Source organism: Vipera berus, assembly GCF_964194415.1.
Source record: "Vipera berus genome assembly, chromosome: 3".
In the NCBI taxonomy this organism is placed as follows: Eukaryota; Metazoa; Chordata; class Lepidosauria; order Squamata; family Viperidae; genus Vipera; species Vipera berus.
In genome coordinates this window covers 190,616,498-190,639,203 of record NC_138204.1, presented here as the reverse complement: position 1 = coordinate 190,639,203, position 22,706 = coordinate 190,616,498, and the positions used below count along the sequence as shown (strand labels likewise).

At 43.3% G+C, this 22,706-nt stretch overlaps 1 protein-coding gene across 3 annotated transcripts in view; it reads left to right on the top strand.

Moving 5' to 3' along the window:
* Positions 1–22,706, top strand: part of TRIQK (triple QxxK/R motif containing) — a 69,195-nt gene that overhangs the window by 12,117 nt on the left and 34,372 nt on the right. The window contains exon 1 of one of the 3 annotated variants that reach the window (XM_081325168.1): positions 4,932–5,057. The exons of the other annotated variants lie outside the window; for them this stretch is intronic. The gene's annotated coding sequence lies outside the window, so the exon portion shown is untranslated. Of the gene's footprint in view, positions 1–4,931; positions 5,058–22,706 lie in introns of those variants that run through there. 3 annotated transcript variants of the gene reach the window in all.

The window sequence follows — 22,706 nt, the reverse complement described above, 5'->3', positions numbered from 1 at the left end:
AGCTGGCTCGGCCGCGGTTCGCAGGGTCCGCTCATCAGGCTGCCAGGCTTCCTGGCAGCACATCCCGCAGGGAAGGTCTGCTAGGGAGGCGGCAGTCAAGCGTTTCCCTCGTGTGTGTGTGTGTGTGTGTGTGTGTGTGTGTGTGTGTGTGAGACCTGCGGGAACGGCTGGTAGAGGTGGCGGCAGTCCGGCGTTTCCCCCCCTCATGCATGCGTGCATGTGTCAGACCCGCGGGAATGGCTGGTAAGGAAGCGGCGTCCCCCCCTCCTGTGTGTCGGGCCCACGGAGCTTGACACACAGAGAAACGCAAATGCCGGACTGCTGCGACCTTTACTAGCCATTCCTGCGGGTCTGACACACACACACACACACACACACACACACACACGAGGGGGAGAAACAACGCTGGACTGCCGCCACCTCTGCCAGCCCTGCAAGCCTCGGCGGCAGAGGCTTGCAGGGCTGGCAGAGGTGGCGGCAGTCCAGCGTTGTTTCTCCCCCTCATGCATGCTTGTGTGTGTCAGACCCACGGGAATGGCTGGTAGGGAAGCGGCATTCCGGCATTCCCCCCCTTCCTGTGTGTCGAGCCCACGGGGCTTGACACACAGAGAAACGCAAATGCCAGACTGCCGCCACCTTTACTAGCCATTCCTGCGGGTCTGACACACACACACACACACACACACACACACACACGCACGAGGGGGAGAAACAACCTCATTTCCATTCAAAGGAATTGGATTTCTGTTGTGCCTTAATTATTTCTGGACTGAAAGCGTGGTGACTTTCATAGTGGGGAGCGCTATCTGTCTCTTCCCCTCCTCATTCCCCCCACTCCTCTGTAGGGCAGCTACAGGTTTCTTTGTTTTCTGTAATTCAGTGACCAAGGCCTTTCGGGGGCAAAAGGCCTCTTTCCGTTGAGGTGGGGGCTGGTTTCTGAAGGAGGCTGCAGCCCCCTGAGAGTTGAAGACCCCCCCCCTGCCCGCCCGCCCTCTCTGGGGGCGCCCTGGGGGCTTCCCTGGCAAGGAAGCCCGGCTGCCCATTCGCGGCCACCCGGGTTGCCCCCCCAGCTTCGGCAGAGATCAGTCCGGCTGGGGGGGTGGACGTCGGGCTCGGCTCGTTGCGGCTGGACCGGTGTGCCCACGTGGGCCCCGGGATGCACCCCCGGCGACTCCGCCCCCTCCCCTCCGGGCCGGGCTTCTCTCCGCCCGTCCGCCCGCCGGCGGGCTGGCTGGCTGCGTTGCGCGACTGAGCTCCGCCCGGCGCCGTACTGCAGCGCCGCCGCTGGTCCTGAGTGAGGCAGCGGGCGAGCGAGCAAGCGCGCTCCGCAGGGCAGGCTCTCTCTGCCGGGACGCGGGCGGCGGCGGCTGGCTGTGGCTTCGGGGCGGCGCTGAGCTGCGCGGCCGCCCTCCCGCCCTGCCTGCCCCCCGGCCGGTGCCTTCGCCCCGCAAGCCCCCCCGACTTGCCCGGAGGAAGCGGCGGCGCGGCGCTGCGGGCCGGGAGGGGAGGGGGGCGCGGGCTGGCTGGCTGGGCTGCTGCGCGACTGAGCTCCGCCCGGCGCCGGACTGCAGCGCCGCCGCTGGTCCCGGGCGAGGCAGCGGGCGAGCGAGCGAGCGCGCTCCGCAGGGCAGGCTCTCTCCGCCGGGACGCGGGCGGCAGCGGCTGGCTGTGGCTTCGGGGCGGCGCTGAGCTGCGCGGCCGCCCTCCCGCCCTGCCTGCCCCCCGGCCGGTGGCTTCGCCCCGCAAGCCCCCCCGACTTGCCTGGAGGAAGCGGCGGCAGCGGCGCGGCGCTGCGGGCCGGGAGGGGAGGGGGGTGCGGCGGGGGCTGCCCCTCCTGCCGAGGAGCCGAGCCCGGCGGCGTGTGTGTGTGTGTGTGTGTGTGTCAGACCCGCAGGAATGGCTAGTAAAGGTGGTGGCAGTCCGGCATTTGCGTTTCTCTGTGTGTCAAGCCCCGTGGGCTCGACACACAGGAAGGGGGGGAATGCCGGAATGCCGCTTCCCTACCAGCCATTCCCGTGGGTCTGACACACACACGCACGCACGAGGGGGAGAAACAACGCTGGACTGCCGCCACCTCTACCAGCTCTGCAAGGCTCTGCCGCTCCCTTCTCTCAGCAGCCTGGCCCGAACGAAGGGACAGTTCTTTTTTTTTGTTCACTGGAGTATAAGCCGAAGTGGATTTTTTCAGCCCAAAAAGTGGGCTGAAAAATTCGGCTTATACTCAAGTATATACGGTAAATTAATTATCTTCGAATTCCAAGCAATCTTTGGGACTGGAGGATATGCTCCTTTTTTGCTGAATTTTTCTTGAAGTAATGCTCTCTCATGTTCCATTAAGATCCAATGGAAAGGCAGAAAATCTGTCTCCCTTCTCATAACAGTGGCTGAATATACTACTGTAGAAAGATTAGCCTATTTGAAATAGACAAGACATCAAGAGCTAGAATTCAAGGATCATCATTTTTTTTAAAAAATGTTCTGAATGATTTTAACATGTTCTTGTAAATCCTTACAAAATGTTCATGCTATCTATATCTAAATTTTGGCAGTTTTGGAGGCCTATATAGGCTGCATTTTTAAAAAAGCCTGTCATGTCCTGATAGAATTATATTTGTTGGTGAAATAATTTTTACTTTCCTCTGTATCTTTTTGGGTTCCTCCTATTCTGCTTTGGAAGGTTTGGTGACTCTCCAGAGCAGACTTGAAGAACGTAAGTGGGATGGAAGAAGGAGAAGAGTGAAGGGAAGATAGGTACAAACAAAGTCAGATTGCATAATCTTAAATGTAGTAATATTGTTGTAACAACTCTGCTTTAGAACGTTGAATGATCTTTGGATCTAGGTCAATGGTATGCAACCTAAAACATTCAAAGAGCCACTTGGATCCGTTTCCCACCAAAAAGAAAACACTGGGAGCCGCAAGACCCTTTTGACATCTAAAAAGAAGATAACACTGCATATATTGTTTTTTTACCTTTATGCTATGTATAAAAAAACTATAGTGTGCTGCATTTATGAACTCAGTGAACTGCTACAAAGAAAACAAATTTTTATTTCTGCATGCAACAAAAGTATTTTGAACTCCAAAAAAAAAAAAGACGCTGGTTACTTTCAAATAAAATACTCAAATGTCTGTTTGAGTCCTCCTCATATTTATGGAATAAAAAGCTGGTGCAAACTATAAAAACTACAAACAGAAAAATAGAAAAGAAAAAAATTGCGGGAAAAAAACAGAAAAGGACAAGAGAAAGAGGGGGAAAAAACCTTTCTCCTTCATCCCAATAGGTAAAAACAATTTTAGTAGCTTATCTACCATCTTTAAGTACAGCATAATTAGCCCATTCCTCACCTCTTAATTAAAAAAAATCAAAATATTTCATTAAATGTTCTTTACTAAAAGTCCAATAAGGACAACCACATATATTCATATTTTTTTTCTCTCTCTCTCCCTCCCTCTCTCTTTCTGCCCTTGGTCTGCCAGTCCTCTTCCCCCACTCAGTGTGTTTGTGTGTTGTGTGTTTGTGTGTGAGTGAGAGAAACACACACACAGAGACAGAGAGGCATTTGCACTTCCCTTCTCTCTCTCTTTCTCCCTCCGTCTCCCTCCCTCCCTCTCTCTCTCTCCCCTCTTTCTCCCTCTCTCCGATCTTCTGCTCACCTGGCAAGCTGGCTTCACGCTGTTCTGGACAAGCTGGCACACATTGGGCTGGCTCTCCTGCCCTTGAGAGCTGCTGTTTTTTGCTGCTTCCTGTTTCCTGCTTCCTGTGGAAATGCAGCAATAAGGAGCCCCGCCCAATAAACTTGTCAGCTTCTCAGAGGACAGTGGAGTTTCACACACACACACACACACACACACGGAGAGAGAGAGAGAAGGGAAGTGCAAGTGCCTCTCTCTGTCTCTCTCTCTCTGCAAACTGGGAGCCGCAGGAGAAACCTGAAAAAGCCGCATGCGGCTCCAGAGCCGCAGGTTGCCTACCCCTAATCTAGGTGGTCTTTGATAGTCTTCATCACTAGGGTAGAAGAATTCCAATTACCTCTGGAAATTTTTACTTTCGTATATAGAGAATGCCACATCTAACAGTGACAGACGTCTTGGCTTTGCCAGTTTAGCTTTTAATAATAATTGCACATGTTATTTTCTTTATTTGTGTTCAGGCTGTTTACATAATATGATCACCCTACTGAATATGTTGTCACCTAGCATTTTGCCAGGGTAGACTGTACATCAAAGTAGAGAACAGAACATACTAGACTGAGACCAGCCAGTTACATTCAGACATCTTGTAATTATTTCACCCAAAAGTTAAGGTATTCAAGCTAGTCAACTATTCTATATATTGGATCACTTCATAGGCAGTAAAAAAAGTTAGTGGTGGTGGAGCTCTTTTTCCTTTCCTAACAAGCATTGTTAGCAAGAGGTAACATTGTTAGCAAGGGGTTAGCAAAGAACAGTTACCTCCATGCCTTTGCTAATGAATTTTATGATTGGCAGGATGCTGAATTGAATACAGCATTGATCTGATCAGGTTGGATTAATGAACATGGAGGACAATACATTAAGTCCACATCACCTATCAACTTAATTGTAAATGCTTGAAATAACAAATCTGGCTACAATTTTTTTTTAAATTTTGGTGACAAAGTTCTTCCAATGTGTAATGGTCTGTGAGAATAACCTTGGGAGACAGGAAGAAAAGGAGACGCTCCCTAGGCTACAGTAAGACAAGAGATGTCTCAGCCTGTAGAAGGAATGGGAACAAGGGAAGCATCTCAGAAGGGACTCTCCCTAGTTCTCTGGAAAGCAAGGGTGAGAAACAGGAGAAGTGCTTTAAAACTTGCAAGTTATGTAACCTTACAATAAAGGTAGTGTTAGATTCATGGTTTTGATTTCTTGTTTAGGCTACTATCTACTATCAAGATAAATGAAGTGAAAAGGATGGGATGGGATAACAAGGACTCCCCCAATAGAACTATTTCCTTTTTAAAATCAAATTACCTCCTAAAACGAAAGGATCGAGACTTTAAAAAAAAGTCTTAATGGCTTTTCTCAGAAAGGAGGTAGGTATTTTTATGGTAATTAATTATTTTACTAGTGTTAGACTTCTGGTTTGGCCACGCGTCTGCCGTGGATGTTGGAAGGTGAGCTCCGTCTTCCACGTCCAATTTCATACTGCTGAGGGACCCTGGAGAGGGTCGAAAGTCACCCTGTAGGGTTGACAAGCAAGAAGGGGACCCAGCTTGATTGCAGGAGGGCAGTAGCCCTTCCGCTCAATCCGGGGCAGTCCTCCAAACCGGTGAATTGAAAGACCAGCCATAGAAATATGGCCTGTCACTAGGCTGCTGACAGCCGAAGTCAAACTTACCACCCGGCACCTATAAAGCAGCGCAGATGAGACTAGGTGAGATCTGAACCTCTCTTCAATCCTAACTATTTTTTCTACCTGTATAAGCTGCCCAAGGTATCTTTCCTCCTGTGGAGAGAGGGAAGGGAAATTCTATCCCACCTTCTAAAAACAGTGGCAACTTGACTATCCAGGGGAGTTTAAAACGCTGAAAGAATAACCGGATTTTAACTGGATTTCTATCTTTCTAAAATTCGAGGACTAAAAGATTTCTTATTCTTATTGAAGATTTAGGTTTTTACTTACAAAAAAGAAGTACAATTGGAAAAAGGATTATAAAAATTTTGGACTTAAGAAAAATCTTAAACGGTATGGCGACATCTTGTGGCTAAACCTGATATTACAACTAGTTATTGCCTAGAAGAGACTTGGCTTGAAGCCCAGACAATAGATAAAACTTTTGCAACCTTGGAAGATATCAGCTGTGAGAAGAGCAGCTGTGTTCTATGCTCAGCGACAAAATTATTTTTATTCTCTGATTATAAAGCTTTTAATTTAACACACCACTAGAACATGGATGAAGATCAGGAACAGATTCGCTTTATGTTGAAAGCAATTTATGAAACTATTCTTACCGCTTCTGATGAAATAAGAAGCTACAGAAAAGAACAAGATGTCAGCCTAGATATACAAACCCAAACTTAGATTACAACTAAAGATCAACTACACAGAATATAATAGAAGAAGTGGAACAATCAAATACTATGATAGAAGAGTCAACTGATCAACAAACATAGTTAATGGAAAACTCAGAAAAGGGACTGACAACACTGAAAATGGAAAAGACTTTCTAACCAGAAGAAACCTGATGATCAAGAAGAAATACAGACCCAAGGGAAAATACCGTATATACTTGAGTATAAGCCGACTCGAGTATAAGCCGAGACCCCTAATTTTACCCCCAAAAACTGGAAAAAGTTCTTGACTCAAGTATAAGCCGAGGCTGGGATCCGCCGAGTGGCTTTCAGCACTGGAGAAAATGCAAAATCGCTTGAGACCAAACTCGAAGGAATCAGCTGCCGGTGGAAGCGAGGCGATCCGTGCGGTCCCGTGACAGCCAGTCGGGCAAGCAACGCGAAGAGCGGCAGGGCTTTATTTTTGCACCGTGGAGCTCCCCCTCCCCCTCCTCCCAAACTCCCCCTCTCTCCCCCTTCCCCCCACTTCCCAGAGCTGAATACAGGGTATTAACCGGCGGCGGAGGCTTGCAGAACGGCGGATCGAGCCTCTGTCGCTGGCGGCTGGATCCGCGCTCCGCAAGCCTCTGCCGCCGGCTGGATCCGCGCCCCGCAAGCCTCTGCCGCCGGCGGAGGCTGGATCCGCGCTCCGCAAGCCTCTGCCGCCGGCAGAGGCTGGATCCGTGCTCCACAAGCCTCTGCCGCCGGCTGGATCCGCGCCCCACAAGCCTCTGCCGCCGGCAGAGGCTTGCGGAGCGCGGATCCAGCCTCCGCCGGCGGCAGAGGCTTGCGGAGCGCGGATCCAGTGTGGGGGAAAAGCCCTTTAGCAGGATTTGCCTGCATGCCGGCGGAGGCTGGATCCGCGCTCCGCAAGCCTCTGCCGCCGGCGGAGGCTGGATCCGTGCTCCACAAGCCTCTGCCGCCGGCTGGATCCACGCCCTGCCGCCGGCAGAGGCTTGCGGAGCGCGGATCCAGCCTTCGCCGGTGGCAGAGGCTTGCGGAGCGCGGATCCAGTGGGGGGGGAAAAGCCCTTTAGCAGGATTTGCCTGCATGCCGGCGGAGGCTGGATCCGCGCTCCGCAAGCCTCTGCCGCCAGCGGAGGCTGGATCCGCGCTCCGCAAGCCTTTGCCGCCGGCTGGATCCACGCCCTGCCGCCGGCAGAGGCTTGCGGAGCGCGGATCCAGCCTCCGCCGGCGGCAGAGGCTTGCGGAGTGCGGATCCAGCCTCCGCCGGCATGCAGGCAAATCCTGCTAAAGGGCTTTTCCCCCCCACTGGATCCACGCTCCGCAAGCCTCTGCCGCCAGCTGGATCCGCGCCCTGCCGCCGGCAGAGGCTTGCGGAGCGCGGATCCAGCCTCCGGCGGCGGCAGAGGCTTGCGGAGCGCGGATCCAGTGGGGGGGAAAAGCCCTTTAGCAGGATTTGCCTGCATGCCGGCGGAGGGTGGATCCGCGCTCCGCAAGCCTCTGCCGCCGGCTGGATCCGCGCCCTGCCGCCGGCAGAGGCTTGCGGAGCGCGGATCCAGTGGGGGGGAAAAGCCCTTTAGCAGGATTTGCCTGCATGTCTCAAGTGCTACCTAATGTGCTTTCAGCCTCAGTCGGCCACTCCACATTGTAATCACGAAGGTAGCTCTCTAACGGGAAGGGAAGGGAAGGAAAGGAAAGGAAAGGGAAGGGAAGGAAAGGAAAGGAAAGGAAAGGAAAGGAAAGGAAAGGAAAGCCCACCATCTGTCCTCTGCCGCTCGCTCTCGCCGCTCCAGCCCTGGCGAGCCAAAGAGACGAAAGGCCCCGAGCGATAGGAAGGGGATCTCTGCCCTAGAGCGGGAGGGGGGAGGGAAAGGGGGGGAGGAAAGGCCCGATCGCTTTGTGTTGAGCTGGTTCAGCTCAGCCGGACTAGGCGGGGCTGCGGCTCCCAGCTGATGCCGCTGCCGCCATCCAAGTCCGGCCGGCAAGAACTTTTTTTCTCCCCGCCCCGCAGTGACGAGTAAAGCGCGACTTACTTCCTCCTCCATGCCCACGTCGCCTTCTCGCCCAACAATCCCAAGTAAGGGGCGGCCTCAGAAAGGGGCTCTAACTTTCCCCTACCGCTCGAACTTATCTTGGAGAGGAAGGCAAAATCGGGAGAGGGAAGAAGAGCGAGGACTGGAGCAGCGCTTGCCCGGCTTCTCTCCCCTGCAGGGAGCGGCGGGGTCGGTTCCGCCTCCACCATGTTCTCTCTCTAGAGCCTTGTCCCACCCGCAAAACGCCAGCGCCACCGCCGCCCCCTTCCTAGCCAGCCCTCAGCCGCTTCACAAGCACCCGTTGCCGGCCCAGTTCTATCAGACCCGCGCGGCGCCGCACGTACTCCGTTTACATGGCCCCCGTACTTCCCCCACACGTCCCTTCTCCCGCCTCCTTCCCATAACGGCCTCTACCTACCGGACGGCGCCTCAGCTCCCCGTGTCCGCCGCCGCCGCCGCCGCCACCCTGACCAAACCCTCTCTGCCTGCGCGTGCCCTCCCTCCCTCCCTCCCTCCCTCCTTCCTCTCTGTCTCTAGCTGGGCGAGGCTTCCAGCCGTCGCCGTGACGCTGCACGCCCATCTTCTCTCTGATTTCCCTGGCCCAGTCCAGTGATGCTTGAGAGGAAAAAAAAAGGGAGCGAGGGGGCGAGGGAAAGGCGAGAATGACCGCTTTGTGTTACCTGCCATGAAACCAGTCCTTGCAGGCGTCGCACTCTATCATGAAGCGGGTTACATCGTAGGGCAGCCAGGCAGCGGAAAGAAGTAGGCAGGCAGGGCGCGGAGGTCCGGAGACCTGCCGACGTTTGGGGAGGTTTGGGGAGGTGCGCGCGCACCTCCCCAAACCTCCCCAAACTTCGGCAGGTCTCCGGACGGCGGCGGCTTGGGAGAGGTGCGCGCGATCCCGGAAGCACCGAAGCCTCGGCCGCGCGCAAGTCCTCGGTAAGTTCTTCTTTTTTTGTTCACTGGAGTATAAGCCGAAGTGGATTTTTTCAGCCCAAAAAGTGGGCTGAAAAATTCGGCTTATACTCAAGTATATACGGTAAACATTTCAGGACAAATATGTTGAGATGGAAAAATAGAGAGACGATTTCTTAGTCCTTACAAAAAAATGTTGACTGGATGGCCTCTTTTATCTCAAACAATATATATAATAACAGAGGGAGATCTATTTGATGACTTAAAAGTACGGATAGGGAAGGCGAGTTGGCAAAGAAAGCAAGCTAGAATAATGTTGAAGAAAATTGGGGTTTTGACTTAGTGAGGATTAAAATAGAATATACTCAAATATACATGATGTGTACTTTGAATACTAGATTTTGTTATGAACTGAGATTAAAAAAAACCTGATCATTTAAAATTCGGGAGTATAAATATCAAAAGTTAAATTTGAATATTGATTTGTTTATAAAGGTTGAACGTAAAAGTAATTAAGATATATATAAGCTAAAAATCTATTGATAAATGTAATAAATGTGTTTTTACTTAGCTGATATAGTAAGAACTGTACTAACTTAAAAATGAGATAGACATTAAGAGAAAAATAGAGGAAGTATTTGATGTTGAAGCAAGAGAAACTTTGGTTACTAAAATTAAGACATTTGGAAATTAATAGAAAATAAGAATGTTATACTGTATTATTAATTAGATGATGTAAGATGGTGAGAAATTGAATATATTCAAATAGATAAGATGTGTATCCTGAATATTAGACTTTGTGATGAATTGTGATAAAGGGAACTTTGGTTACTTCAAATTTGGAAATTATAAATGTTAAACGTTAAATTTAAATATTAATGGGAAACTAAAAATTGGGAAAAACTAATTAGGACATTGTCTATAAAGACTGAATGTTAAAATAACCAGGATATGTATAAGCTAAAAAATATTGATAAATGTGAGAATCTTATTTTTATTTAATTGATATAATAAGAATTGTATTAGCTTAAACATGAGACAGTAAATACTAAGGGGAAAAGAGAGGAAATATTCAATGTGGTAGTTTGAGACTTTTGCTAAAGATACTTGTATGTCATTGAATTATCAATTAACTCAGCCACCACATTGCTTTTTAAATACTTAAATGTAAAATTAGAAAATCAATAAAATATTTCAAAAATATTTTACTAGTGTTTTCTTAGGCAACTGCTTCCAGAATGTTTATCAGCCTGAGAAAAGACCCTTACAACAGGGTTAGATCTGCTGGAAATCAATGAAAACAGTCACGCTATCCAATATGCTGATATTTACTCAATTCTTGTCACTCTTATTCCCCAGTACCCTGACTGCCTTGAACACAAGAATTGGGAAATACAGTAGTGACATTATGCTCTACATAGAATATCATTCACATATTTAATTAAAGTTGAAAATTCATGGAAGGATTTCAGAATATGGCAGCAGGAGAAGCCTCCTTCCCTTACAGGCACAATTATATCCTCAGATGTTTAGCGTAATTATTGATGTAAGCCTTCCTAAGCATATTTGCAGGCATAGCAAGTCTTTGGAAGAATACTTACTTTTTTATGTGGCAGATGTTGAAAACTATAATACTATAATACATTGCAAAAGAGAAGAGGACAGCTGAATAACATTTATGAAACATATTTTTAGTGAGTGGAAAATATTTGTGTTGTTGATGTGCAAGTTCTGTATATAATTACACACATATGTGAGCACACATGTTTATTCAGTTATTTTCATTTCCATTAATACATGTTCTTATTTATGGCTAATAGTGTGATCCAGATTGGTCATTCTATGAACAGATGGCACCCCTTCCATTTAGGAACACTAGGATTCAACAGAGGCGGGAATCAGACTAAGTAATGTAATTTCCCTTGCCACTCCTGTTGCTCTGGAGAATCCCTGGTCTTGCTGAAGTTTTCGGTAGAGCACATTGGGGCAAAGAAGGATGAAGGAATCTTAAAATTGTTTCTATCAGATCCTGCTCACACTTTCTTTATTTTGAGATTAAAGGTAAAGGTTCCCCCGCACATGCATGCTAGTCGTTTCCAACTCTAGGGGCCGGTGCTCATCTCTGTTTCAAAGCCGAAGAGCCAGCGCTTGTCCAAGGACGTCTCCATGGTCATGTGGCTGGCATGACTAGACGCCAAAGGCGCACGGAACGTTGTTACCTTCCCACCATAGTGGTCCCTATTTTTCTACTTGCATTTTTACGTGCTTTCGAACTGCTAGGTTGGCAGAAGCTGGGACGAGTAACAGGCGCTCACTCTGTTACGCGGCACTCGGGATTCAACCCGCCAAACTGCTGACCTTCTGATCGACAAGCTCAGCGTCCTAACCCACTGAGCCACCGCATCCCTATTTTTTTTTTTTTGAGATTTTGAGATTACTAGTTTTTAATTCTGATTTCTGTAACTGTTGTCTCCTTTGTGAATGATTAACTCCTATTGGTAGTTGGTTTGTTTACATCCTACATGGACTATGTAATACTTCACATAGGTTAAACATCCCAAATGATCAGTAAATATAACTGCATTCTTTACAAAATGATTTACATTTGTATGAAGGCAGTGTTGTTACTTGAGAGGATGAAAGGCTATATCTATGTATATAATATCAGAGATGGTGACTGGTAATTTCAAATAATGTTTTTATGGTTCTCTGACTTCTATACTTGCTGAAAGTAGCTTAGCTTCCTGCCATTTGAGACAGCAAATCCAAGTTTAGTATGCCCTAGAACAGAAAAACAATATGTAAAAGTTAAGAAGCCAAGAAACCTCATGAAAGACTTGGTAACTTCATCAGTGCTGATGAGTGTCAGTTTGTTCCCTGTTTATATGCAGTAGCTTGTCTTGCCAGGATTGGTGGAGGTGTGTTTTTTTCCTTGGTAGTTCCTTGATTATGGTATTATATTCTGCTTCATTAATTGTCTGGTATTGCTCCCAACCTATTTAGGTGTTGGCTGTGGAGAGGATATGTTCTGATCTTTTAATTGTCTCTTTTGAATGCTGTGTAAATATGGTTTATTTTTATGTGTCTAATGATTATTAATTTGTCTAAATGACATCTTGCAAGAATTCCCTAGAAGTTTTGGATTTATTTTGGTCTAGAAGTTCATAGCTTCTCAGCTAAAGCTGTGGTTAAATGTGTCCATGTATTATGAGATGGAGTTTTCATTGGATCATCTGACTGTTATTTGTGTTCAAGTATGTGCCCTACTAGTCTTCTGTCTGTCTACATCACCTTTTGCATCGCCATAGTACACAAACTAAATAAAGCTCTCCAAAACATCTTACATAAACCAAAATAGCAAGTAGTCCAATAAGAAAAAAAAAACGAGTCCTATACAACATGTGTAAGGACTGTAACAATCACTATGTAGGAAAACAATGTGGTGACAGTGTCTTGCACTTCCTTCTGTTAAGTACCCACAAGAATTTTTTACTGTTATATTTTAAATTAATGAAACCAGAAACTTGGAGGCTATTCATGAATCACTAAATTTTCCCTTGTTGTATCAGCCTATCACCCTGTTTTCAAAGGTGATCACACAAGATGGCTCAGGGAAGGGTGTCTTATCGTTAAGGCATTATAATGTTTGCTCTCAGTATCTAATAAACATCAGAACACTATCTCTAAACAGGGAGGCCTGATCTATCTAGATTCCTAATAAGCATGAATAGAGTTACTGCTGTTGAATTTGTCTCTTTTGTAAGTCATCAAAGTTATTGATTACTGTAATATCTCAGGGAAATGAATTCCATGAACAAATGAGTTCTGTAAATTAATTATATGTTTCGTGCATTTCTGTAAGTTAATAAACATAGCTGATTGCTCAACCTCATCTTGAAAATCTCTAAGGAAAGACATTCCACAGCTCAACAATTATTCTATTGCTGAATTGTGTAAAGTCGGAATTTTTTTCTCCGTTTTTCTGAACTAAATTTTGAACTTCTATAGGAGTTGGAATAATGGTTTGTCCATTTTCACAGTCTAAGCATGTGTTCTCTTCCTCCTTCTCCCCTTTGCCTCCCTTGTTTACTTTGCCACCCATTCTCACAGGCTCTAGATGGCTAACAATATACTCCAAACATAACAAATATCCCAGAAAGCCTGCAATTCATATAAATATATATATTAAAAAATCTCACCAAGAAATATAAATGGTTATGACTCCATATTCAAATCACAGAAAACACTTCTCCTCTATAACATAGGTCTTCAGCATTTTCCTGAGGCCTCAGAAGGATGGGGATGGTCTAATTTGTACAGGGAGGGAGGGGAGCTGATGGAAATGCCTGCTTTTGTGATCCCATCATGTGGCAGTCCCGTAAGGACAAGATCTATAGGAAGTTTATTGCATTTTAACTGATTAAATGGACAAATGAATATAGGAAAAGGCAGTTCTTCAAATAATTGGGACTTCACCATGAAAGATCATAAAGATAGTCATCACATTGACTTGCATCTGGAAATCAATTGATTACCAATGCAGCTCCCCAAGCAGCCAAGTCACCTGAGTACTGTATATAAGCTTCCATTATTCATTCTTCCTGTGATGTCTACAGAAACTTATAAATTCCTCCTTCCTTTCTTCCACAATAAACTGACTAAGGATGGTCTTGTGGTGGAATGTAGTTTGGATTCCCAAGAGAGAGGAGCTGCATTTCAGAGGGCCAATAGATAGCAAAGTTTAGATAGTTTGGTTGGGAGAAAAGGGGCTAAGATAGCTCTCCTTAGTAATTCTCAGAGTGTATCTTTACTGATGTAAGTATAGATGTCTGTCTATAGGGGACAAACAATTAAGGAAACTGCTTGGAAGTAACTCTTCATGTGTTTCTTGGTTTTTGGTGCCTAACAGAACTAGAACCCAATTCTCTCTGATATCATTCCAACATCTTAACCTCTGCGCCATAGTGGCTCTCAAAATATAGACAATTGAACACTTACAGTAATTAAATACAGTATATAACATTTGTTGCTGCATCACTACTTAAAATCTTAGTTCATTTTATTAGCTACAAATTCTTAATTTTGTTTCTTTCTAATGAAGAACTACCTTTTAAAATTTCATTATCTTCATGATCAAAACATTTATTAATATTTTATCATCTTCTGCAGTTGAAGAAGCGAAATGTATTAAACAAGATCCACTAATTTCATGATTTTTTTTTTATGCCTGTAGATATAGCAATTCTGGTTTGACGTTGCTGTGGAACTGGCTCCATCTTTTGTGTTTGATTTCGCCCCACTGGGGACCCTGGATAGGAGAGAAAGTTGACCCATAGATGCGGCAAGCAAGGAGGGGGCCCTCATTGATCATGGGAGGGCAGTGGCCCTTCCATTTGATCCAAGCAAGCCCTCCAAACCAGTGGGGGAAAGACTGGCTACATTCGTGTAGCCAGTCAGAAGCTGCTGACAACAAGACAATAAGCACCAACGAGCAACTTTCCAGCAATGTGAATGAAACTGGGAGAGACCCTATCCTCTCTTTACAATTCTAAGACTTTTCCCTGGAAAAAATTACCCAAAGCACCCTCCCCAATGAGAGAGGGATAGGGAATTTCCACCCCATTCTCTCAGGAAAAGAAAAGTGGTGAATTAATTGCTTGGGGGAAAACAGAAAATTACAAGATTAACTTGGAATTAATATACATATATGGCTTTAAAATTTGGGGCTAATTGTTGATTACTGCAATGCTCTCTACATGGGGCTGCCCTTGAAGACCACCCGAAGACTTCAGCTGGTGCAGAATGCGGCCACGCGGGTTGTGATGGGAGCATCCCGATACTCCCATATTACACCCCTCCTGCATGAGCTACATTGGTTACCGGTTGCTCTCCGGGTGAGATTTAAGGTGCTGGTTCTTACCTATAAAGCCCTTCATGGCTTAGGCCTGGGATACCTGCAGGACTGTCTGCTGCCAGGAACGACTTCCCATCGCCCTGTGCGCTCACACAGAGAGGGCCTCCTCAGGGTGCCGTCGGCCAGACAATGTTGGCTGGCGACCCCCAGTGGGAGGGCCTTCTCTGTGGGGGCACCTGCCCTGCGGAATCAGCTCCCCGTGGAGCTCCGGATGGCCCCTGACCTCCGGTCCTTCCGTCGTGCCCTTAAGACACTTCTTTTCCAACAGGGCGACCTGGCCTGATGATAAGGGGTTTTAATATGGTTTTAACGCTTTATTGGTTTTAGTTGGGGCTAGGTATAGTTTAATTTCCTCTTAATATTTGTATCCTATTTGTATTTTATTGTTGTTAGCTGCCCTGAGTCCTTCGGGAGATAGGGCGGCATATAAGTCCCAATAAATAAATAAATAAATTATTAATTAGATGTTTGAATATGGTGGAGAATAGATAATTACTAGAAATAGAAGTATTATAACTAGAAAGACAAGATTTGTATTTAGAATATATATAAAAAGATTTTTGTATGAGAAGGGAAACAGGAAAATGCTAAGAAGTTTGAATAAGCAAAGCTTTTGGCTACCCAAATATAACTTACTTTGGAATTATAAACAATAGAGACATTTTGAACACTGATGGGAAATTAAAAATTTTTAAAAAGAAAGAAAACAGGATACTGATTAAATATATGGATATTAAGTGCAAATGCAATTAAGTAATGTTTTGGTTAGAAAAGATATCTTAAACTGACATTATTGATACTATCAGAAAAATGTAACAAAGATGTTGATACTCAATTACACATTTACTAATAACAATAAGAAATGTATTTGCCTAGCGTAAGTATTATCAGAAGAAGAGAGGAAACATTTGATGGTGTAATATTGGATCTAGACTGAAGTAGTTAATATATACCACTGAATTACTAATGGACACAGACAGCATGTTGTATATTAAGTATTTGACTGTAAAATTAGAAAATTAGTAAAATATTTATATAAAAAAGAATGTCCCTTTGGATATTATTATTCTTATTAATCATTTACTGCATATAGAACCATAAATGAATGAAAATGGTATGTTTGATTTATAGCTTGTATATTTGCATCTGTGTGTGAATATGTATATATGTACATCTATCTATCTCTCTGTATAATAAATGAATTCTGAGATAGTGAGATTAGGAAATAAACTTCCTTAAAATGTAAAAACAATAGGTCTTTTATAACCAGTGAGTTCAAATATGTTGCCTAAGAGAATGTGTGTGTGTTAGTTTTTTAAAGGTAACCAGTCTTCATCTTTTAATTTATAATGCTTAAAGAAGCAAATGTGTTTCCTTTATATATCTTTAAGGATCCTAATGTTAGACCATTCCGAGCTGGAATTGATCATTCAGATCTCATTGAATATAAAGAGTACACTGTAAATAGTGACATAAAAACTAGCTGTATTCACATGCTGCAGAAACCAGAACACCTTGAATATTTTGATTAAATTTTACCCCTACTAATGTCTCAATTGACATTCTGAAGAAAAATTGTACACATGTACAATAACATGTGGAGATGTTTCCAGTTAAACCAGGATGTTGTGCATCCTGAGTCCTCTTTGGTATTCTGTACATATGTAGGCTTTTCCTCTGCAGTTATTAAGACAGCAACATTGGCAGAGGGATTATCTGAAACACTATGTTTCTCATTGTACCTCCTCTTTGGAATAGCATCCACCACAAAGACCAGTGTGGGCTCCCATTTGACCTGCCTTCAAGCATTCTTTAAAAAGGCTTTCCCCCCAATTTTTTGGTTAAGATAGATGGATGGGCCCTTTTGATGAACTGAAGGAGGATGGGAAAAGATGGATTCATTCCCTTGTTTAGTAGTTTTATATAGTTTAGTTCTTATTAATGGAATTGTTGCTTGTTTAATTTTGTTACTCAGAGCTCAGAGATGCCTAGAATTGGATGGTTTAGTGATTTAATAAATAATAAAGAAATGAATAAAATGAAATGTACAAATAAATGAAGTGTTCCACAAATTGAACCCTGGAATGCGGCTTTTGTGGAAAGAGAATGCCTATGTGGAATTAGAACTATACATTTAAAGACATACTGGATCAATTGGAATCTCAACAGCTCTTAGTGTCCCAAAGGTGCTTTTCAAAAGGCAACTGGACTTTCTTTGTTTTTCCCCCTGAAGATGTTTCTCTTCTCATCCAAGAAGCTTCTTTAGTTCATTCCACTGTGGAACTCAGATTGTCCCCTTCTGCATTAAGGGAATGTATGACTGGCCACAATCCAGTATTAAATGCTTGGGAGTCCTCACTATGGGACTTACAGTATGTCTAAAATACTCAATCTGGAAGAAATAGGCTTTTTTAAAAGTAAAGTACTGGCCAATATATTTAGCATTATGTTTAAGTAGGATGGTCATATAATTATGGAAATCATTTTATTGCTGATTAGCAGTTCATCAGTTTATTCCTTGATTACACTAATAAATTGGAATATTACCTAAATCCTTCATATAGACTTTTTGAGCTAGTGTAAGAAGTGTGAGATAAACAACTTAATAAAAGTGTCATCAGGGATATATTTAAACATGTTTCATTTAAGGATGGGATATAATTACTGCTGAGAGTTGATTGAAGAAGAAAAGTACATGTGCATACATAATGGCTGGCTAATACTGGATGAAAATTGGGTAGATTTCTAAGGCTTGATACAGGATCTAACACATTTTACTTATAGCACACAAGTAATATAACATTACTTACACTACAGAAGTAAAAGAAATGTGAAGCAATATCGAGAAAAAATAAAGGAAAAGAAAATAGCTACAAAAGGTGTGCAAAGAGATACAAATGGAAAAAAGAAAGATCAGTTCATTTTTTTCTATTTTCAACAAAAAATTCATAGGAGGTTTCTAGTCTTTAATAAAAATACTTGTTCTCTTATATCTGATCAATCTTGCCACTTTGTACCTTATACTGTATAAGATTTTCTATAAATATAGAGTTCTTGCAATATTACTCAGGTAAGACTTCTGGTAAATGTTGGTTAAAACATTTTAAAACAGTGCAAATTTAACAAAACAGATGGTTTACATATAAACAAGGCATTGCCAATTTCTATCAAGGTCCGTCAGTACACAATGCCTGAATATTTTTCCCCCTAAATGTAGATTCAGAAATAGAATTCCTTATTCCATAGTGTTATGAATAAGTTTCTTTAAAATGTAGATATACAGAAAGAGTCAAATGAACCTCTACTGCACTGTTACACACAGAGACCGGGTAGTGCTTGCCCAATTAAAAAATCAAACATATTTCCAAATACGTCATTGACAAATACTTGGAATCTAGGAATGTTTCTAATAGTGTTGGTTCAGCAGAAAATGGGGTTGTGATATGGAGGAACAAATACTACATTCAGTTTTGCTACTGCTGGAACGTTTAAAGTTGATGGTAAAGTTCTTAGTGTTTTATTGCTTTAGCTTCACATAATACTTTGGATACTTTATCATTTAATAATTTTGGTTCTTAAGAGACAGAAATGATGCTTTTATAGGTTATAATTTATAAATATAAATTCAGTGTGAACTCTTCTTTGAGGGAAATCCAGCTTTTGTCAATTTTATCAATTGGTTTTCCAAATATTTGAATGAGGCTTTGGACGTAACCACAAAGTTACAAAGTGATGTTCTGTTTCAAAAATTACAGCAGGCTTAGTGTGTCTGTCTGTGCCTGCCTTTCTCTCTCTTTCTCTCTGTATTAGAAATATATATCTTGGTGTTGCTTCATACAAGTAATGCATGTACAGTATCTAGACCTCAGGGTGAGGGTTTTTTGTGTCTGTGTGATGGGGTGGAGGGAAATGGGATCTGTTGTAACTCAATCACCTTCACTATTCTGTTCCCCCTTTGGGCCCCCAAGGCTTTTAGTCCCTTATGGAAGGTTAGGAGAGTTGGGGCCAACTTCACATTGGGGGGCAATATGTGTGTGCCACATGCATGTAAAAAATTAGTTTATGATATAAATCAGAGCTTTATAAACCTGAAGCAGGCTTGATGCTTGGGATCAGAAAATGGTTTTTTTTTTATAAACTAGAAACAAAAATAAGCTGGAGGGGAGTTCTTTGTAAGTACACTACTCTTTGTTAGTTGAGATCCTACAGGTGAATAAGACCAAATCCTAATACTGGATATCCAGTCAGATATGGTAATGTGAACTTTTAAAATGTTTTTAGAAGATTATTTAGTTTACCTCTTAGAGGACAAACCAGCTTATTCTTTCAGGACCTCCACCCTGAATTAGTAACCCTTTCATCTCTCTTGGCCTCATGTGTTGAAAACCTACAGAACACTTTCATTAAAAATGCTCCTGCACACAAATTGACTTTTTTTTATTTGTTTGTTTGTTATTGTGATGAGAAATGAGTGGTTAGAAATGTTAAGGTGGAGACAATGTGCCCTATCTGAACTTCTACGCTGTTTCACTATGAAAAAGGGTTCCAGCTCTTCTACCCTGCTGCTTAGAAATTAGAAAGCCAGGTGTGGGGCAGGGAATGGTACTTCTCTTTGCGAAGGCATTTGGATGCAATATTTCAGTCCCAAGCCAATTATGACACCATAATTTCCACTTTATGCTGCCAGAACAAAGAAAAAGAAGTTCTGAGTGTTTCATCACCGGAGGTTTTTAAGTAGAGACTGGGCAGCTACTTGTTTCAAATTGTATAAGGTCTTCTGCTTGAGCAGAGAGTTGGACTAGAAGACCTCCAAGGTCCCTTCCAGCTCTATTTTGATTGATGAAAAAAATTTACCTCTGCTGTATTTGCCATCAGTAGGACTTTCTCATGTTCATACAGTAGAAAAGAGGATTGAACTCATGTCTTCTTTAAAAGAAGAAAGGAAAGGAAAAAAGAAGGAAGCTGGGTTATTTGTATAAAGAAGAGATAGTTTCCTTTGTAAAATATTTCATGAGCTGGTATGATGATTAGAACAAAATTGTTTCTCAACAGGATGAATAAATAATCAACATTCTTTTCCTTATGAATCCATATTTTAGTTAACAGGCTTATAGCAACTTGCAGGATTATTTTTTTTAATCAGGGAAAGGTGATGAGCTTTGGTCCCCTGGGAATTCAATTGTGAAAACAATCTTGGTTTTGTACATGCTAATTGTTAGGCATATGGTGCTAGCCTACAATGTTGGGTTGAAAATATATTAACCACAATGCTATGGCTTTAAGAAGTTAATTGGCCAATGGGTGTGTAAGTGTTCTCATGGCCATAAGAGGAAGCTAGGAACGTAGCTTCTCTCTCTCTCTGAATTCACTGCTTTCTACTGTTACTGTTTTTGCTTTGCTGTTGGTTTACTACTGTTGTAAACCTGAACTGTGTATTGACCTCTGGACCGGTAAGAAGACTTTGTAGTTTGGATTACTCCTTGGACTGTTGCTATTGTGTATGACTTGGACTGTTTATTTTTGACTGTGCATTTTTGTTTTTACACCACCTCAAAGTAAAATACTTTTTGCTTTAAGAACTCAGTGTATTTCTGTGTGTGACTTTTACTGCTCTCAGTGCCCTTCCTTATCTGTGCAACTCTTTGGTAGCACAAGGAGACCCTGCACAACAAATTCCTTAACACTGGTTATGGGCCCAGGCCTGTACTGAGAGTTAGTACACACAATATTCCTAGCTGAGTTTGTATTTGGTGTAAAATGGCACAGGAACTGTTGTCAGGCATCTCCTGGATAACCCGGTTGGATGGGACAAACTATGTTTCCTGGTCCACAAAATGCTGCTTGCTTTTGCGCAAGGAAGGACTATGGGCTGTTGTAAATAACCCACCAGATACTACTGCTTGGGATCCAGATGACGAAGAGGATGCAAAGAAGTTAGACAACTTTAAACGTAGCAATGAGAAAGCTCTTTGCATTATTGGACTAACACTGAATGACCAGCAGCTTGTCCATATTCGTGGTGAGGAGTCTGCTGCTAGGTGTTGGGATGTTTTGCGAAGGCTTTATGTTCGTGACAGTGTGGGTGCACATATACACCTTACGCGTAAGCTGTTTAGGGCTCGTCTGCAGAAGAATGGAGATATGCTGACCCATTTAAATTACATGAAAGCAATTTTTCAAGAGCTTCATGAAAAGGAGCTGATTTTTTCAGAGTTGCATCAGGTCTACATTATTCTGTCATCTTTGGATGAGAGTTATGATGGATATGTTTCTTCTTTGGAAGTCCTGACCAGAGAGGAACTGACATTGACTAACATTACTGGGAGACTGCTGGAAGAGTCCAGAAGGAGGCGTGACAGAGACCAGCTGAGAGAGATACAGCCACAAGAGGAGCAGCAATTCACCACTGCTTACAACGTCAAGAAATGTTATTCTTGTGGGGCTAGAGGGCATATAGCCAAATTCTGTAGAAAGGGTAAAAAACAGAATGTGAATAGCAGTGGGAAGGCTAAGAAGGGCATTGGTTTGGCTATTTCTGGTGAATCAACATCCAGAAATAATGAATTGTGGGTTGTTGATAGTGGGGCTTCACAATGCATTACTAAAGTGAAAAAGAGGTTTGTTAATATGAAAAACAGCAACCAATATGTTTCACTGGCCAATGGTTGGAGGATGAAGGCCTCTGGTGAAGGTAATTCCTATTGTCCATGCATTGATGAACAGTTACCTATGTTATATATACCTAAGCTAAGATTCAACCTGTTATCTGTAAGGGAATTGGTTAAAGTTGGGTTTGTGGTAACATTCAGAGGGGAGCAATGCACTATTGAGAGGAATGGAACCTGTGTAACTGCTAATTTGAAAAATGGTTTATTCGTTCTCACAAGTAACCAGGTTAGTACAGTTAAAGCTAACTCAATATGTGAGAACAAGAAGCCACATGATGAGTGTATACATTTATTGCATAGGCGGTTAGGGCATGTGAACTTTAACTCACTACGTAAAACAGTTGAGTTAGTAGAGGGAATTACACTGAAGCCATGTAGTAAGTATTTGAATTGCAATGCCTGTAATCAGGAAAAGAGCAAGGTAACTCCTGCAAACAGGTTAAACGGCTTCAAAACAACTGTTCCTTTGGAAGTTGTGTTTGCTGATTTAATTGGACCCATGAAACCAAGTTTAGGAGGGTCATGTTATATTTTAAGTATATTGGACCACTACTCTAGATATGGTTTTTGTTATCTGCTTAAGTCAAAGGCAGACACTTTCCAACAATTTGCAAACTGGCTGAAGTTCGTGGAGAGAAAAACAAAGAGAAAGGTTCAGTGCATAATTACTGATAATGGTACTGAATTTACAAATAAGCGTTTTGTTGATATGTTAGAATCAGCTGGCATTGAGCATAAACGTTCAGCCCCTTATAGGCCTCAACATAATGCATTTGTTGAGAGACGTGGGCAAACGTTACAAGCCATGATGAGAACCATGTTAAAAGATTCTGGCTTAACAGATAGACTGTGGGGGGAGGCAGCAAAATGTGCAAACCATGTTCTGAATTTAGTTATTAATACTTCTACTGGTAAAATACCATATACAATATGGCATGGTAGAAGACCAAACCTTGATTACCTGCACACGTTTGGCACCCCAGCTTGGGTCCACATTCCTGCACAACTCAGGAGTAAAGGCCAACATAGGGCTAGGCAATTATACTTCGTAGGTTATGAAGCTAACCATAGATCCTATCGTTTCTGGGAACGAGGCACAACTAATGTATATAACAGTGCTAGTGCAAAATTCCTTGAG